The sequence below is a fragment of the Phalangium opilio genome, unplaced genomic scaffold (genome assembly GCF_054372755.1).
Source record: "Phalangium opilio isolate 3A_F unplaced genomic scaffold, DU_Popi_V2 ptg000077l_1, whole genome shotgun sequence".
NCBI lineage: Eukaryota > Metazoa > Arthropoda > Arachnida > Opiliones > Phalangiidae > Phalangium > Phalangium opilio.
In genome coordinates, this window is record NW_028324185.1 from 1,848,016 (window position 1) to 1,868,638 (window position 20,623).

The window sequence follows — 20,623 nt, forward strand, 5'->3', positions numbered from 1 at the left end:
GTGATGAGGAAGACTTGCGAAGACGAATTATTGAAGGTTGTCAAACAATCAGGAACATGCCAGGAATCTTCCAACATGTCCAAGAATCTTTCGAAAGACGGGTTCATGTTTGTCTTAACGCCGTTGGTGGACATTTTGAACAATACCTGTAACGTCCATGTTAACTTGTTAAGAATAAAAGTAATACCAACCGAAAGGTACCATGATACTTTGAATTTACTTTACTAGAGTAGGCATACTTCTACTCATTTAATACACTTCTGCCAGGTGAAAGTTCAATAACGATGTTAGAGGGAAACTATTGAAATTGTCTCATTATTTCTAAACAAGTTGATAAGGCTGAATTTGTTTTAGTCTACATTTTCGAATATTTTCTTGTTTTAGGGGCCAATGTTTGGGGGGCCATATCTTCGTTGCAAATTCTTGTACACCCCATGTTCTTTGACACTTTCCACTCAGTTTGACCCAAAGAACACGCCCCTTGATTTATGGCAGACTTATCAGAAACACCCTGTATATATTTATATTGTATTATAACTACTTTGACACTACCCCTTTATTGAACTTAAATATTTACAGTGAACTATAACTATTTTGACACTAAACTTTTAATGAACATAAATATTTATAATGTAATACAACAAAATTGTAAATCCACTTTTAAAAATCTAAAATTTAACTAAAATTACTCTAATGTTTCTAGTAAAATTAAAAGTAACCTTTCCTTAAAATTCTAGTTAAAAATAGGCCTTGAATATTCAAAAATCTAAAATTCGAGAAAATTTGCCTAAAAAAATTCAGAACCAAATTCAGAAAAATATAGTTCATAAAAACATTCAATAAAACTTTAACCTTACAATTGTTAAGAAAAGAAAAATATATGCTGTAAACACATGTGCTTCTATCAAGTCCTAAGGAAATTAGAGGGAGCGGCAGGCTCGACTTCAAACTCGCGCCATGCTTTCAAAAATACCCAAGAAAGTTCATCGATGATTGGCCGAAACTAACAAAAATGTCGAGCGTGCCCTTCTCGAATTCCATATAAAAGGTGACCTTTTTAATTTTAAAAACACAATCTCCAATTTTCTCCACCAATGTAATCAATATTTAATAAAGCCCATTATAATCACTTTGCCCGATAAATATTTCTTCTAACTTTAAATACTCTACTGGTACCTGACAACTATTTTTTGGCTAAGTCTTATTACCCGGATACCCAAAAACAAATTGAGTACCCTCTCCTTCCCCCGATACCCGACAAGCAGATATTTGGTTACTGGAATTCGATTCGAAATCCAAAAATCTCTACCCGAACACCCATAGAAAATGAATATTTGAAATTTTGAGAATATCTTGGTTCATTTGAACAATTTCATAAATAATTGAAGTCATATAGCAAGGTTGAACGGTAGAGGAAAACCACGCCAACTGTTGAAAGCTATAAATGGTCTTCATTGCTATTGGGCTGAAAAAACGGAATTGCATCGGTACATTATAACTCTTTTCAATAAAAAGTAGATTTAGAAACGTTTCCTAAAACCTTGGATTGACGCGAACGAAGTAAGTTTTGTTTCCTGATATCGAATTTTATTTACAATGTTTTGTTAAAAGCACTTAAAAGTTTATCAAATAAAAGCAAGTATATTATTTTCCATGAACTATAATTGCATTAAGTTTTACCAGGAATGTATGGAGAGGCTGGAATGTCTAAGGGGGCTCTCGTTGTACCCTTGATGGTGGAAACATAAGGCGTGTCCTTTTTTTTAGAAGTGTAGCTACTCCCCCTACGTTTGTTTAGCTGTCTACCGAAGGCGAAAAATGTCATGACTCGTTAAAAAAGGCATGGCATAAGTGACCCTTTATATTTTTTAAAGTTAAATACGCTGATTCGCCGCCGTTCGCGTTCATATTCGATTCTCTCAGCCTAGAAAGAGGACCTAGGGTAGAGGGTGGAGAATTATAGCAGACAAGTTTTTTTGGCAGCCAATGAATGAATGAAAATAATTTAAGCGGTAAATACGATTTTTACGTCAGGCTATGACGTCACTAGCGTAAATTAAGCCACGCCAGTGGTTTCCAAGATCATTTCACGCCGATTAGGATTTGACCTTAGCCATTCCAACCCCTCCATACATTCCTTGTTTTACTGAAACACCGACGGCGTAATGGTTTTTAAACGGTAAATAATACGAAGCTAACTATAGTAGAGTTCAATCTCAGAAAGGGTAAATATTCTCGTAGAAAACCGATTCTTTCCAGTGTTAATTGTTTGCATGTCCAACTCTTCTAATGTTGCTTAGCAAAATTATTGATCAGATTATCCGGGTTTAATTCGCCGCTAAAGAAGAAGTATAGAACTCCATTTGACTTCCGTTATTGCGCCATGATTTCTTTAAATTGACCCAATCCACTGCAGTTTTAGAAAGCAGATTAAGAAAGCGCAGGTCACGGGGTGCGTAATGACGCGATAGCCAATGTCCGTATGGGTAATGCGCGTTACAACTAGAGAAATTCTCCAATTATACATTGGAATAGTAAGGAATTTTCTAAAAATCCCATTTGCTTATAGGAATAAGGATGGTTTTTGATATAACCTTATTGAATAAACCCTGAAACTTTCTATTATACATGTGCAACCTATCATATCAAAAGTTATGTTAATTATAGTAAAGTAGCGCGTTAATGCTGAAGAAATATTCGATTAAAAAATTGTAATGAAAGTCCTGTACCAAAGTTTCTTATAATTCTGTTATTTATTTTGCTTATAGGATAACCAAGTGAAAGGTTGGTTTTTGATTTAACCAGGGATAACTTTAATTTAAGTGAAGAACGGTTAGTATTTATATTAGTCCAATTCATAGCCAAGTATGGAGCCCCTCCCTCCAACACGTAACGAAAAGTTAAAGTTATCTTATTGGCTCACTTAAACTACGTTTTTATGACGTTCCTGACGGAGACGGCGAAAAACGCGTAGTTCTTTTTTGCCTCTGCCGCTATGACCCGCCTTTTCTTTCATACCCTTCGGTCCCGTGGAAGAAGGTCCGGGACTTTGACGCGCGCCCAGAATTACTCTGTTCTGCATTCCAACTTCTAAAATTCAATCTATCCCTTATTTTACCTTATTGAATTGACTCTAAAATTTTCAAATACTCTTGTGCAACTTATCAATTCAAAAGCTTAATTTGATTGCTGAAATTCATGTTTTTAAAATACTTTCAGATTACCAGGAATAAAAGGAATGCAAAATATGACACTAGTACTTTAATTGCATTTCAGTTTAAGAAGTCTTTTTTCACGTCGGAGATTTGAAGTTGCTTCAAATCAAACTCTATCGTCTAGTTTCACTCTGTTACTGAAGGACCATTTTCTCTCATCAACTCTTTACTTGTCCATGCTAGGATGGCATTGAACGAAATTGAATTTGTTGGAAACGATCGATATTTTAAATACAGGTAGAACTCGAGTTTTCAAATCCTAAATTTTTTCGTTGATTTGAAAATTATTTTATTATTAAAGGTACGCAAACGAGACAACTATTAATTGTTCGATACCTGCGGTGAGAGATGTGAGTTTATCAAAATCGATGGTGTTGTTGAAGCGAGTTTTCAGTGTCAAATAAACTTTATTTATTTGTCAAAAGTGGAGGTTGGATATGGAATTGATCAAGTTCATGGCAGAATATTTAAAACGATTCCTCAACATCAAGTAAATTTCACAATTGGATTTTGATTCACTAAACCTTGAACCTTTATTTAATACTCAAACCCTCGCTGTCTCATTCGAGCAATTGGGTGTGCGAAAATTGAAAACCTCGAGTTCTTAGTCGATCATAATCGTACCGACGATTGTGTGATATTTTCACCTCTCCGAGTGACGTGTCTCTCGGAAAGGTTCTGTTTCGTCCGTGTCTGTGTCTCTGTTGTGTGTTTCGTTATCAACTCGATTGGGTTGTAAACACACTCTTGTTATACCTTAACAATATTCTTAGTTATCCACATGATTGTTAACGTTTCTCCTTACTCCTCCTGTCAATGATGTTACAGTCGAGCCTCAGTAGCTCAGATGGTTACAGCGTTGGGAAGGTGACAGAAAGTTGGTTTTTAAAAAATCATTCTTGGTAATTTTCACCTCGGGGTTCTGTAATCTCAAAATAAGCTCTAAGTGTATCCCACTATAGCATTGCTGATGATTTCTTATTATTATGAAAAACCAACCGTCTCTACCCTAATTGAGAGACAAAACCGAAAGTTTAATTTTCATTTATCCTAAATGGACTTTTCTACTCTGTTTTTATTAACTTTTCGTGGCAACGATGTCTTTACTTGTAGTAATTGACTATTGTTTCTAATGCGGTTCTACTAAAGTCGAAACCAACTATTCGCACACCCCCGCCAAAATCATTGTTTGGTAACTGAAGTTCATGACAACGTTTTCACTATGCAACGTTAGATAATCTCAGCTTATACGGACTGCTATAAACTAATGTTAACATTATATTGTAATTAAATTTTGTCGATGACTTTTAGACTGGATTTCGATACTAGTACTCATAATAATCGTCGTAATGTATACCATAAGCCAAATTTGTTCAAAGTATTCTATTTTAAGGCTACTATTGGAACAATCTGATTTAGAACCGAAGTAAAAAGTAATTCATCCTTTCGCTTGTTTTAGAAATCTCAGGTTATCGCTTACAAAGAGTCAAGTTCATTTTTCCGTACTCGATTGGACCATTTCTACCCGTCTCCGCCCGTTGGAATAAACAAGCTCATTATCGTCTCCAGCCCCCAAGTGACTGTCTCGCACACCTTATGGTCCATCTTAAACATGGACACCGAAGTAAATTTTTCTCAATAACACTCTACTTGATACCAAATTCATTGAGTTTTTCTTCATGTTTCATTCAGGTGGTGATTTTATTAGTGTTAACCTTGGTTCTTCTGTCATTTTTACTCGTCATTCACTCCATCGTAACCAACAAATACAAATCGGTGCCCACCAAGAAAGTTGTTAAGAAAATGGCCCAAGAAACCCTGGAAAATGTCTGGGAAAACGCCTCGCTCTTCTGCGCCGAACGTAAGCAATTGCGTCATCCATAATATTTAAAAGAAATTCACCATCGTACAGCAAATACAATTAACCCCTTTAATATCGAAAAATGGCCGGTACTTTTATCTGACTTCTAGAGAAAAGAATTATTTTGTTTTATAGCGATTCCTGCAATTCTGCCTCACATTACTTGTCGTCTGCTCGCTTCTTCTTGGCTTATCGGAGTGACTTTCATTCTGTTCTTCTTGGGTTGTTCCTTGCGTACGGACTTCTCAACGGAAAGCTACAATTGCATCGACACTCTCTCGGACTTGATCAAATCGGGAATTGCACCTACATTTATATCAACTGTGGATTTCCAATACATTAAAAATTGGGTGAATAATATTTTTCGTGATAGTCCTTGATCATTATAACGTCATTGATTACTATCAGGCGGCCCTGGACCCATTGATTAAAGAATGGCTAGACGCATTCGATGAGGAGAAACTGGTCGATCTCTACAGAGGAATTGATTCGTACGCTCCTATTTTTTCGGGGGAGAAAGCTTTGATCATAAACACAGAGTCGATGATTTACCAGTTAATGTGGACTAATTTTGACACAAAAATGTTCGTACTTGAAAAAGGAGGACTTTACTTTTCGCAACAATTTCTTAAACTCGACTACAAACACTTCATTTTCAACACTTCTTGGATCAGAAGTATACCACAATTGAACGCTCAACTGATGTCAGTACAAATTTTATCATATAAAAATTAACAGCCTTAAAGCATTTTTTATTACAGGGTGGAACCGATTTTCGAAAAGAAAGTTTTAAAAAAACAGGAAATAGAGTTAAATTACATCAATGAGGAGTTCAAGTGAAAGAGACCATCGCAAAGCACGGTAGAATTGGACCTGAGTAGCGTCAGCGTTCCTTTCAACTTGCCTCTCACGCTGTTGTCAATAACAGTAGCAGTTGTCATTACCGAAATAATCTTCAAATAACTCGCTTAAACACTGACTATTAAATAGGTTAGAACACAAAAGGGAATTCCCAGACAAGACACCAATTTTTTCCGTCTTTGAAATGTAAACGAACGAAATCAGAGTGTGTCACGTCATTTTAAATTCACTCGTTAACTTATGGGGATAGTTTTGTAATTAAGATATCAATTTGATTAACTACAACTAAACTCTCGTTTAAATATCGTAGCAAACACGGAAATTCTGGTAGAGTTTCAAATGTCTCTGTATATGCATAGAAAAGCGGTGGTGATAAATCCTTAAATATATGAAGAATACTTCATTCATACATTAATATAACATTCGCATTCGAAATTCGGCCATCAAGTATGACAAACACATGTTCTTTATTGTATTACACAGTCCATAGCTATCAGAAACACGTGCGAAAAACGTTTCACAATTTCTAGGGTCACCATCTAAACCCTGTAATGGTAGCTTTTTTATGTGGTACTTCATATTGTCCACGTTATATTCACGGTGTAACATTCTCGTTCTCATTGTTATAAATCTTTCTCATTTAGTGACATACTTTTTGTTGCTGTGTGTTACTTATGGTAGACAAAACGCTAACCCAGACAGGACGCCAATCCAAAAAAAGAATTGTTCCAATAGACAGTGGAGATCTATTTCTTCAATATAGCCCGTTCTATTTCATCATTATGTTTATTATCCATCATCAGTTAATTCTGACATACTCTTGTAGGCTAAAAATTGTACTATGGATAAAATTGTTACAACTCTAGTTTTGGTAACACTATCCTAGCTCATGAATTTTGAACTAAGTATATTTTCAATTTGATTAAATGTAAAACATGTTACTAAGCGTACGTTATTTATTAAGCGTAATATTTATTTTATAACTGTTTTGACAATACCCCTTTAATGAACATAATATTTATTGTGTACTGTAAATAAGTTGACACTGCCTCTTTATTGAACATAAATATCTATTGTGAACTATAATTATTTTGATACTAACCCTTTATTGAACATAAATATTTATAGTTTAATATAACAAAATTTTAAATCCACTTTTAAGTATATACACGAAGCGTCCGTAAAAATCTGAAATTTAATTAAACTTTCCCTGTTACTTCTAGTAAAATTTAATTTAACCTAACCTTAAAAATCTAGTTAAAAATAGAGCTTAAAACGTTTAAGAAAAAATCAGTCTATAATAACTCAAAACCAAAATCGTAATGAAATAGTTAATAAAATCACCCGATTAAACTGTAACCCTGCAATTGTTAGGAAAAGAAAATATATACTGTAAGACATGTGCTTCTATCAAGTTCTTAGGAAACAACAGGGAGGGGTAGGCTCGAGACTAGCGCAATGCTTTCACAAATACCCAAGAAAGTCCATCGATGATTGGACGAAACTAAAAAAAAATATGTCGAGCGTGCCCCTCTCGAAATCCATATAAAAGGTCACCTTTTCAAATTTAAAAGCACAATCTCCAATTTTCTCCATCGATGTAATCAATATTCAATAAAGCTCAATACATATCTGCGAGTTTTTATGAAATAAAGTTAGTTTGCTTTTATTGTGTTTAAACTGAAATCTACATCAATAATGCCAGTTATCTTGAAGCAGTGTAAGTTAAAGCCAAATTAATACGCCACAATTAACAGAATAGACAAATTCTTAAATTGCAAAGAAAGAAACCAACACGCAGGGGCGAGGACGCCATTGGGAAGCCAACCATAGCTGAAAGCTATAAAAGAACTTCCTTAGAATTTTTTTGGTGAAATAAGCAAACCCAGACGGAATTGGATGGGTACATGATACAATTTTACAAAAAAAAGTAGATTTAAATGAGAACGTTTCCAAAAACCCTACACCTCAGACCACCCACTCATGGACAGGGATGAGGATAGGGAGCTAGGTTAGCAAAGGGTAACGCCTGACCAAAGCGCGGCGGTGGCGACTACTGGAAATTCATCTCCACAAACAGACTCACATGAAAAATATTAATTCTTACTCCCTGGAGAACAGTGGCATGTGACAAAGTGAAAAAATCTTTATAATTGGTTATTCTTAGTTCATATCATTAAAGATTAATAAACGCTATATTTATAATAGTTTAGTAAATATAACATTGGGTTACTTTATAATACGAATATAATATTAAGCCTTGGTCAAAAATTGTTTCTTATTAATTTAAGCTCACGTGTCACTTGTGCAGATATATTGGGGTCCGCCGACACATAAGGGCGCGTGCTACGCGTTTCAATTTGAAAACCGCGGTTTAAAAAGGGGATGCCTGTCCATGGGTAGGTGGTCTGAGCTTACACGAACAAAGTATGCATTGTTTTCTGATATCGAATTTTCTTCACAAAGTTTTCGTAGAAACACCTAAAGCATTCTTTTATCATTGTTGGTGGAATTCCCGATTTGATCAAGTCGGAGAGGGTGTCGATGCAAGTGTAGCTTTCCGTCGTGAACTCCGTCCGCAAGAAACAACCCAAGAAGAACAGAATGAAAGTTACTCCGATCAGCCACGACGCAGCGAGCAGACGACGAGTAATGTGAGGCAAAATGGAGGGAATAGCTACAAAAGATAAATATGTCTGATTAAAGTGGGCGAAAATTTTCGTTACACGATACTGGCATAACTGGAAATTATTTTCAATTATTAGTGAACACTTCATCAATTACGTTCGGCGCACAAGAGCGACGCGTTGTCCCAGACATTTTCCAGAGATTCTTGGGCCATTTTCTCTACAACTTTCTTAGTGGGCAACGTCTTGTATTTGTTGGTTACGATGGAGTGAATGACGGGAAAAACTGACAGAAGGAGCAAAGTTGACACTATTACAATCATCACCTAATTGAAATAAGAATGTAATTCAATGAACTAGATAATGAGTTGATTGTAATTGCTAAGTTTACAGGAGTTTCCATATTTAAGAAGGACAAAGAAGTGGACGTGACTTTTTTGGGGGCGGCGGACACTATGATCGTCCTGGCCGGTGCGAAGACCGGAGCTGGACTGAAATAATCCTGTCGGCCATCGAAAAATGAGCATTGCATGGGCATAAAAATAATATTTGCTTTCTAAAACCACAGTAATTAGAAATTGGCATATAATCCGTACACCTTTCTTTCACCTACGTTGAAAAAATCCGGTTCTGTTACCAGTTTATAAGCTTCAAAATATCTATGTTTATGTTCTTCGTAACATACTCTGAAATCAAGTCCGCAAAATTTAATTTAAGCAAGAATATTGGTTTCGAAACCCAATTTATTTGAATACTGTTTTATTTAATTTATAACGAAATATCCCGTCATTAATCGTAAAAAATTTCGATTTATGGCCAGATTTGTACATTACAATTCAATCGGGACAAATATATTAAAATAATACGTTAAGGCGATAGACCATTTCGTTGTTACTAAGAGGGAAAGACATGAGGTGTAAAACTTTGCCTTCTATCTTGCTTTTTGGCGCCTGCGCTGTAGTCTCTTTTGTATCTCGAGAGTGCGCAGAGACGGATGGCCATGTCTCAAACCCCCTTGTATGTTTGGAGACTGAGGGTTGGCTACCCCCTAAGAATAGACATCGAAAAGGTCTATTCTTTGTCGTTGGGAGCAATTGCTCGAATTGATTTCCAAATACTAGACAAAAAATTACTTCATGTTGAGGGATCGCCTTAAATTATTGCCAATAACTTTGTAACTTGGCGCGGTATCGTCCATCGCCCACGTTTCCTGACAAGAAACGGTAAAAGTTCATTTACCATCTAGGAAAATGTTTCTGTCTGAACCAGAATGAGGATGAACTCACCTCGAGTGTCGTTACGTTTACAGGAGTAGGAGTCTCTTGGGCGTACCTGTAATTGTAATTAAAATCCAAATCGACAAATTACAATTTAGATTTGAAAATACTAATCGTACCTGTATTTAAAATATCTATTATTTCCCAGAAATTCCATTTCGTTCAGCGCCATTTTAGGCTCCACTTAAAGCGTAGCTTCTTCAATCCGAAAGAAGAAGACGAAATGTACATTAATCCTTTAAAACGTCATGTGTCTCAAATTCTTGCGCCATGTTAATTTAATAGAATATTAAGAAAATGAAGTACTCTCCATTGAGTACCGTTTTGGCATGGGTCATTTCCAGTCTCGAGCCGTACAGAGTTCTATGAACGAGCCAGTAATAACATTTCAACTACTCTTGTCGTTAACCACACTCTGCCGCTATTGTTTCAGTTGCCAGGGTAACTTCAATGAAAACGATGAATAATTAAAGTTTTGTTAAACGTATCGTACTATCTAATACAATCTAATCAATTCTTCTGTAATAAGACCGGGATTAGAATAGTTAGAAATGGAAACTTTTACCGTGAACTGGAATCAGTTTTATGTAGTAATGTTGACCCTTTCTAAGATTGTATTCCCCTATATCCAGATTCGTAGAAAATGTGTTTTGGCATTTTAACAAATATACTTAGACCTAATTATTTTCGGAAAACGCTTTGCAGATTCTACCTTTGCATGTATAGCGTGTATAACACGCAATACATTGTAGAAAACGAGTTTGGTGACAAAATAGACTTTTTTCGTGAACGGCCGGGATTTAATTGAGCGTAGCCGGTTTAAAGTTTGAGCGAGACGCTTTTTCCTTCCTTCAGCAGGTGTTAAGTGAAAGAGTCCAGGGGTCTCTATAGGCTCTTTTCGTGAATGATCGGGATTGAATTGAGAGTTGCAAGCTTGTTTAACAGGGAAATAGCCCAAGTGTCGAAACTTGTCGTTCCTTTCGTCTCCGGGGTGGAGTGTCACTAAAAAGACGTACTTTAAAATGCAGGCTTCTATTTAGGCAACGCTGTAATGTGATATACGTCGTTTGTAAATGATTCCAACTAAAGGTCTTTACAGAATGGGTAACAAAACAAGGGAATGAAATATTGTTATAGTCACACAAGATTTACAATAAATTTCGAGTTATTTACGTACGAAAGACTAAATTCTTACGATTACTTTATTTTTCATTTGACGCCTTGCCCCCAAAGGTCTGGTCAATATTGTTAGAAGTGTTGTGGATAATGACTGTAACTCTACCACAACGTTAGAAGGAGTAGAGTTTAAAATAGGAAAGAACGGGTTTTTTATGGTAATAATTGCTCCATCTAAGGTTGGAAACAAGCAAATGCTTGGGAGTTTTTCTTCAATGAATGTAATGGTAGAACGTGGGAATTTCTGCCACATGGCAGTAATACATTAATCAAATATGTCCTGATTAGAATCAAGACCTAAAAAGTATCGATAAGACTGAGGTTATCACTTGTCTGAAGGATCAGATATTAATTTTTTTTAATTGAAACTTAAATGCATGCTTAAGAAAAAACAACGTTCCATTACCGTTTTCCGTTGAAATAAATTATTTTACTGGTAATCAATTTCAAAAAATTACTTATCTCGGCTTTTCGACCACAATTCCATTCCCCAAAAACATTTTATCATTACATTAATTACTTTTGGGAGAGTACGTGTATGGTTTTGCGTTTTAAAAGGTTCCTAAAGACGTTTCATCCCCATTCGAGACCGGCACGCTTCGCAGTGGAACATTTTAATTATTCTAAAACCAATGGCGCCAAATTCAATAGGGACAGTAAGATTTTTACTCGCGGTTTTGCAAAATGATGTAATATCAAGTGTACTTTAGCCAACCGTCGTATTGTTCTTTCTCATAGTTCAGGGCATGATCAGTGTTACTGCCCAATTTCTCTCTCTAGTTTCTAACAATGGTTAGAGACTATTTGATATGTCACGGCACAACGTTATATACATTTGTAAATTCTAAGTAGCACAAAAGGTAAAAGAATCCATTTTTTTATATTTTGGTTTTAAATAAATAAACTCATGATAGTAGTTATAACGAACAGAAAGTCAAGGGAATGGCACCGGTAATGAGCAGCAAAAAGAGAGGAAAGTTTGTTTCAAGTTAGCAGAGGGACATGGTAGTGAAAATGGTAATCTAGAATTTTGTTCGTTCAAACCTTAATATATCATGAAAAATTCAAGTGAGGAGGCGGCACTACCAAGAAAGATGGATTTTGGCAGATAACAGCGAAAAAATTATGTTCTACACACACTGGGACTATGGGAGAGTTTCAAGGCCGAGGTCCCACATGATGAAATTTCAACTCCAGTTTACATCAATTCTCCCTGGTCGTACTAGTAGCAGGTTAAGCTATAAATTGCTCAGGTCCTGTTAGTCTCGAAAGGGTTATATAGTGCATGTAACTTTTAAAAAGTTCTTGTCATGGCTAAACAGACCGCTATTACAGTTTTTTATTGTTTTATAGGTTATTTTGACACGTTATCTCCCAAAAGTAATTAATGTAATGATAAAATGTTTTCGGGGAATGGAATTGTGGTCGAAAAGCCGAGATAAGTAAATTTTTGAAATTTATTACCAGTAAAATAATTTATTTCAACGGAAAACGGTAAAGGAACGTTGTTTTTTCTTAAGCATGCATTTAAGTTTCAATTAAATAGAAAAATTAATATCTGATCCTTCAGACAAGTGATAACCTCAGTCTTATCGATACTTTTTAGGTCTTGATACTAATCAAGACATTTTTGATTAATATCTGTTCCTTCAGTCTTCATTTTAATTAAGAATGTTAAGAAACTGTTTTACATTTTCAAACTCTGCACTAAGCAGAAACATATATAAAGGGGACCATAAATTTAGCTCAATCAGACATTTATTTATAATGATACTTCAAAAAAAAAAACGTAAATCAATAAAAGTTTGTATTCTTATTGTAATTAACATAATAGAATTTTTTACAATCACTTATTGAAACGCGAGGCGCTCCCCTAAAAATTTCAGAAATAGGACCAAATTGACAATTTTACAAAATTTTTAAAAATGCTAATTTATGTCCGTTTAACATTTAGCTCAAAATTGTCATAAGCCCAATATGAAATTCGGATATCCTTAAAACTTCACAAAGACGATCCGAGATTGTCAATTTCAAACTTTTTGTAGCAAAAACTAACGTCTGTTTCATATTAAGCTTAAACCCTTAAACAAAATATAGTCAGGGCTACCTAGAAGTTCACAAAGATGATCCAAGATTGTTAATACGCCTAAAATGTGCCATATTCAAAATATCTAGCCGGGGAAAAGATAGCGTGATCGAGTGGGCTATGCTAGTGGTTGGAGGTCGCGGGGGTTGGGACAGGGATAAGGGAGTTGAGATGGATTGGAAATGATGATGGGCAACCTGCGGCACCGTATCTCTCCCAATGTACCTCGCGCACGCCCCTACCCTTCGGTAGGCGATTGCTAAGTGCTGCCGCGTAGCGCCATTTTATTTATATGAGAACTAGCTTCTATTTTGAAGATAGAGGGAGCGCCCTTTACAATTTCGTCCAGTACAACCCTACCTAACCGCTGAAGATGCTGGGAGGACTATGTTGCCGTAGGTGGGGGTACACAGGCAACGCTATAGGTATGGGGGTATCCACTTCATTCCTCTCTCCTTCAAGGTTGGGACTCCAGGCATAGCTAACTCCATCACGCACTCGACAACGCAAAGCAACTCGCGCCAGCGTGGGAAATAGGGCGGTGACACAGGGCAAATGTCCAGTTTAAAAATTGCCTGGTCCAGTTCAAAAATTAAATTGGAGGGGGTCAGTGGTCCACGAGACTACTAAGAAAGTTCAAGGGTAACCAGACTCCACACATTTAAATTCTAATATTTTAATAATCCACTTCTTTAGTTTAGCAGACGATGTGCTCTGGTCAATGGTCACGGACCAGTTTATTTATTCCAAGTCAGGAAAGTCGCTGGCCTAATGTCCAGTTTAAAAAATGCTTATTTGGTCACGGACCAGAAAACTCACGTAAACGCGACGCGAATGACAAAAACTACGTATTTTCCGACTGAGGAGAGGCGAAATAGCCCGGCCTCCTTTTACGTCTCCCCTTGTATTTTGTAAGTGGGACTGGGACTAAGGCGCGCGAATACTTAGGCATCTTATACCTTCTCCCTAGTAAACTAGATATCGCTTCTTGGTAAAACTTTATATAACAAAAATTATGAGTTTATAGCATATGTTCCATCGGAGCCTACGTTAATCAAGGCCCGCGCATCCTAGCTTTTGAGAATTTATTTTTGGCATTTTAGTTCGCCGCTTGTCGCCGCTTGGTGCGCTCTTAGGATTACGGTTTTAAATTTAAAATCTGCTTTTCGCGGGTGATTGGAACACGTGTCGCAATCCAAATCATGTTTCGAACTGGGAGAGAGGGAGAGAACAAGGCGCGTAAACTGCCTGGAGCATTATAACAGCTGGGTGGAAAGGGCATAATTATAATTATTGTATTTCTTACATATTTATTATTTTATCTCTTATAATTATTTTAACTTTCTAATAAAAATAACATGATTTTCATCTTTCTATTAATAATATGATATTCATCTTTCTTATTTAATTATTATAAATTTTAACTTTATTAATTATAAATTTTATCTTTCAAATTTAATAATTATTATAAATTTTACCTTTCAAATTTAATAATTATTATTAAGTTTTATCTTTCTAATAATGTATGAATGAATGAAATTTTGGTGTATTTTCCATACAAAATAAATTTTGTCTTTCTAATAATAATTATTATAAATTTTATCTTTCAAATAATAACTATTATAAATTAATCAAAACGTATCGATAAGAAGAGGGTTAAGCAAGTGACTGAAGGCCCAGATATTAAAAGTTTTTTTAAATTAAGACTTACATGCTTAAGATGCTGTTCGGACAGTGGGACAAAGGACGATCTTCCTCGTAGAGCTAAACATGGCGGGTGGGTAAAAAACTAGAGGGCGTCGGACAGCCCCTTTAAGAAACTAATGTTACATCACCCTATTCCATTGAATAAACTTAATTTACTGGTAGTCAATTTATTCCCTCTCAATAATTTGAAAAATTTACTTGTCTCGGGTTTTCGAGCACAATTCCATTCCCCGTTAACATTTTATAACTACATTTATCATTTTTAGGAGAGTACGTGTATGACATTGTGTCGTTAATAGGTTGCTTACATATCCCCGTTCATGGCCTGAACGATTTACAGTGAATCCTTTTGTTTTTGTGCAAATTTCAACAATGGCGGCAAATTCAATAGGGACGTTACGAGTTTTAGTCTTGGTTAAACTGAATATATGTAAGAGGGAAAGACACGGGGAAAATACTTTGCCTTCCAACTCGCAAAGATCATAAAAAGAGTAGAGACGTCGAGGGGTCAACCCCCTGTATATCCCGATACTGAGGATTGGCATCTCTCTCTATTTAAGTAGAAAGGGTCTATAGCAGCGGTACGACAGACAACAGTCACACGGTTCTATGCCAGGTCCATGGCGTCTCTATCGTTTCTATGGTTCGCAAGCAGTAGGGGGTTGTTTTAAACTTGTAATTGTCAACTTAAGGGCGCTAAGGGTGTGAGAGTGTCAGCTGGACTCAGCGCGGTCGTAGCCTGAAAATTCTGACTTGGCTATTTTGCCAGGATAAGGGAGTTGAGATGGATTGGAAATGATGATGGGCGACCTGCGGCACCGTATCTCTCCCAATGTACCTCGCGCACGCCCCTACCCTTCGCCTTCGGTAGGCGATTGCTAAGTGCTGCCGCGTAGCGCCATTTTATTTGTATGAGAGCTAGTTTCTATTTTTAAGATAGAGGGAGCGCGTTTACAATTTCATCCAGTAAGAGTGACGTACGACCCTATCTAACCGCTGAGGATCCTGGGAGGACTACGGTGCCGTAGGTGGGGTACACAGGCAACGCTATAGGTATAGGGGTTTCCACTCCATTCCTCTCTTCTTCAAGATTTTGCAATATAGCCTGCGTTCACCGAGTCGCGTGATCTAGGAGGCTGTGACTCGGTTCTGCTACTTAGTCTGTATATCTTCAGGAACAAGGTTAATGAGTGTATTAACGGTTTTTAAAGGAATATGGGATTTATCAGGGATAGCCCTGGATTTATATACATGTCGCTGCGAATCTTCCTATATAAATGTAGTATTTCTAGTAGGCGCAGAGACTTCTGGTAACACTCTGTATGTATTTGGTAGAATACTTTTATAGAAATTGAAATTATTATTATTTACAAAATAAAATTTGGTCGAATTATTTCGTAGTTGTCCTATTTCAAGCCGAGGAATGTTCTCAAAAATAATTACTATTTGGTGACGAATACCTTAAAAAGTACTATTCACGCGGAATTTTGGAGCAGCTTAACGCGAAATTGAGTGGGCTATTGCCTTGGTGACAAGGCCAGCGAAAGAAGGCATGAGAGTGGCACAAGGCGTACTTCTAGCCAAGACGATGTGTACAACTATGCATCCTCCTTGTTCGTATCGGGCATAGGAGAGGCTAAAGCAGACTACGACTAAATCGTTTTGTCATTGTTACGTGTAGTTTTATGGTATTTTTCATGACGAAATCCCCTAAAAATGATAAATGTAGTTATAAAATGTAAACGGGGAATGGAATTGTGCTCAAAAACCCGAGATAAGTAAATTTTAAAATTATTGAGAGGGAATAAATTGACTACCAGTAAATTAAGTTTATTCAATGGAATAGGGTGATGGAACATTAGTCTCTTAAAGGGGCTGTAGGACGCCCTCTAGTTTTTTTACCCACCCGCCATGTTAAGCTCAACGAGGAAGATCGCCCTTTGTCCCACTGTCCGAACAGCATCTTAAGTATGTAAGTCTTAATTTAAAAAAAAACTTTTAATATCTGGGCCTTCAGTCACTTGCTTAACTCTCTTCTTATCGATACTTTTTAGGTCTTGGTTAAATCCAAAACTTTTTGATTAATAAATCTGGGTTTGAGCTTGCCGATAACCAAAGCTGGAACAGATTATGTATCGAATAAGCTGCCGTCGGATATAGGGAGTTGCCAATCCTCTAAGCGTGAAAACAATCCTCACGCACATCCTTTATCCCTGGTAAAATCATAAGTGAACTTTTAAAAAAATTGTGCCCTCTCGTCTCTTAGCGGATAATTTGTACGATGCTTCTCCTTGGTTTTTTAAAATTCCCGGTATTCGAAAGAAGCGCGTTTTCCTTTTTACTTGAGCAGCTTCTACATCTCTTCAAAGAACAAATTCTAACCGTTTTATTCTTAAAATCTGGGTACACAACACGTCCAACCGACGAGCCTATATCTACCAAAATGGCGTCGGCACAAGACGAAGGGGAGGGAATCGGGGCTGGTTCAGTGTTAACGCAGAACCGAATTGAAATGAATTTGGGTTGATAGTGACTCTGTATTTATGACATCTCATGTTGCCCTCTATTTGGATCTCTCAGCAACTATCGTTAAATTTATTACTTAAATAATATATATATTTTTTAAATATAATAATCATATTAGCTATTTATAATTGTTTAACTTTAAAGAAGTATCTTTCATTGATTTAAATTACATTGCTAAAAATTATTGGCGCGCGCTAGGCAGCCTACGGAAAATTCTCTCAACTCTCTCTCCTCTCCCACTTACAAAATCCAGCTGCAGCTGGTTGGCGCGCATCGGGAAGGGGAGGGTGGGTGGTAGGGGATCTTCCTCTCTCTCTACTCTACAGTCTAACTTAACTCGGGTTTAGTACCAAGCGAGCTTGGGTCAGTTGGTAGAGTCACGGAGTCAGGCGCCTTCACTGGCGTCTAGTATGGATCGGGACAACGCAGGTTTGCCTCCCGGCACCGACAAAAAAATAATTTCAATTGAAATAAAATACGTTACGCCACCGAGGAGTTGTAACGTGAACTATGGATGAATTTGAATTCGAAAATTCGCGGAAAACTCGAAATTTTAAAAGTTTATTTATGAAGAATCTCATCAGGTCACACCAAAATCCAGCCAGCCGACCAGCCGTCTTACCAACAGAGGTCGGAACAATACGTTTTCCAGCTCTAAAGAGCGTAAAAAGAGACAGACGTATTACGGCTATAGTGGGGGATACCATATACGAATCGTGTTGTTCGGCGTTGTACCATTTCAATTTAAGTTATAGCTCGTTGAGTATGTGGGTCCCAAACAGATGACCCATAGTCCAGAATTGGTCTAACTAGTGTCAGATAGGCAATTTGCTTCACGTTTCTATCGCAGCCATAAAGCCTCCGTCGCAGCCCAACTAATACGCCAGTAGCTTTGGCTGCTGTTGCATTAATGTGAGCATTCCATGAGAGATTTGAGATGGTGATCCCAAGATATTTCATTTTCTGTACTCTGGGTATGGTAGTTTCTCCAATGGTGTAGAGTGGAGTTTCATAAAATTTACGTTGCGAGACTCGTAGATGATTAGTTTTCGCTATGTTCAGTGGCATCCTCCATGTCTGTGACCAATTTACTATCTTTTGTATGTCTTCCTGTAACTGAGTACTAAAGGAAAGGTTTGGGGTAGGGTTGTAAGTCGGAAAATTTTCCGCTCGGAAAATTTTCCGGAAAATGACCGAGCTATATTTTTCCGGAATATTTTCCGTATTTTTCCGCTACCGGTTTTTCAATTAAAAAGTTAAAACTTTAAAATTTTTCAATTGCCTTTCTTTTCAAAACATTCATTATTTTATTTTAGGTGAATTCGGAGGGGTAAAAAATTGTCCAAGGGCACAGAGTCTAGTGACCCCTATTCTCTATAGGAAAAGCTCACTCATTTGCTATCGCTTGCATGCATAGGGTTACTGTTTGCTCTTATGACGGTATAAGGCGTTAGAGTGTCGAGACCTAACCGTTAAGAGACCCAAGTGAAACTAAAATTATCAGGCATAAACGATAGTGATCGTCTGCGTCATTGTAAGGGAAACGAGGTGTTTTGTTGTTAATGTTATTAAGTTTGTTAACCCTGTTTAAAGTCACAAATTATGGGAAAATCAACCACTAATATTTGGTGGTACCTTAATAAATCTACTAAAGATGGCAAAATAACTGGAGAATGTTTTAAATCTTTAAAAGTTAGATAAATTGACTCAAAGCTCACATAATTGCTAGTTTTATATTTTTTCGATTAGCGGAAAATTTTTCCGCGAAGAGGAAAATTTCCGCGTTTTATTTTTCCGGAAAATTTACAACCCTAGACTTTGGGGGTTTACTGGCATACAATAAGAGATCGTCGGCAAAGAGTCTACTACTGGATGATGAGAGTATTTTCAATGTCATTGATGTAAATAATAAAGAGTAAAGGTCCAAGTACTGAACCTTTGGGGGACCCCCGAGCTGCCTTGGAACCAGTTTGAATGTTCGCCTTCCAGGATAACGGACAAGTGCCTGGCATCAAGGAAGGAATCTATCCTACCTAAGGTGTCGCTATCTATACCGTAGCTATATAATTTCGCTTTTAAGAGCTCGTGCGGGACTTTGTCGAAAGCTTTAGAAAAGTCAAATGAGATTATATCAAAGTCTCCTCGTTTTTTTAGTTCGGAATTCCAGGTTTCTAGGCAAGTTAATAATTGTGATTCTGTGGAATGGCCTCTGCGAAAACCATGTTGTGATGGGTTAATAAGATTATTTGTATCCAGATGCTGCAATATCGAGGTGGTTATAATGTGCTCTAGGATCTTGCATATGACCGACGTAAGTGAGATAGGGCGGTATTTTAATGGATCCGTTGTGGATCCGGATTTATAGATTGGAACTACGTTAGCCTTTCTCCAATCATCTGGGATTTTTCCAGTTTTTATTGAGATATTGAATATTTTTGTGAGCGCAGGGGATATAGCTGTTGCATAGTTTTTCAGGACTACCGGGGAATGTTGTCTGGCCCGTGACTCTTATTTTGGTCAAGATTTTGGAGCAGCTTTAATACATCTGGTTCGGTGACACGGACAAGGTTCATTTTTGCTGTCTTTCTTGGTATGAAAGGGACTGGATCACTGTCGTCAAACACATGGACATCAGAGAAACCTGTAGCAAGTATTTCTGCTCTCTCTCTTGGGGGAAGAATGGTGCCATTTTGGTGCTCATCAGTTAACGGTAAGACAGCTGTCCGATGTGATTTTATTGGTCTCAGGAGTTTAAAGAACTTACGTGGATTCGGGTTTTCAGATAGCATGGTTTTGAAAAAGTTTGTCCGCGTGTCCCGGAGGAGTTTTTTGTGTTTTCGTCGTGTTTCTCTGAACGTTTCCCATTCTAAAGAGGTATTTCTTTCAGCGGCCTTTTTATATTTACGCCTAAGGAGCTTTGAATCTGCTTTAATCTTCTTATTTATCCACGGTACGTGATTTCGAGTTGTCTCAGTTTTAAGTGGGGTATAATGTGCTATCGCAGTGTGTATGGCATTTTTGAATATACGCCACAGTTCCTCGACATCGGACTGGGTTGTTTCATGGATTTTATGGAGTGTTTGGTTTAACTCCGCTGCTATACTAGCGACGTTTGCCTTATGGTAAGAGTAATGCTTTCCTGGTTTACGCTTAGGCACTTGCGCTGCTCCTATTAGACTAAAGGTGATTATTTATGATCGCTGATACCTGGTTAGACTCTTATGTCACTTATATCGTGAGGATGGGTGGTGCAGACGACATCAAGAATGTTTCCGCCAGAAGCACAA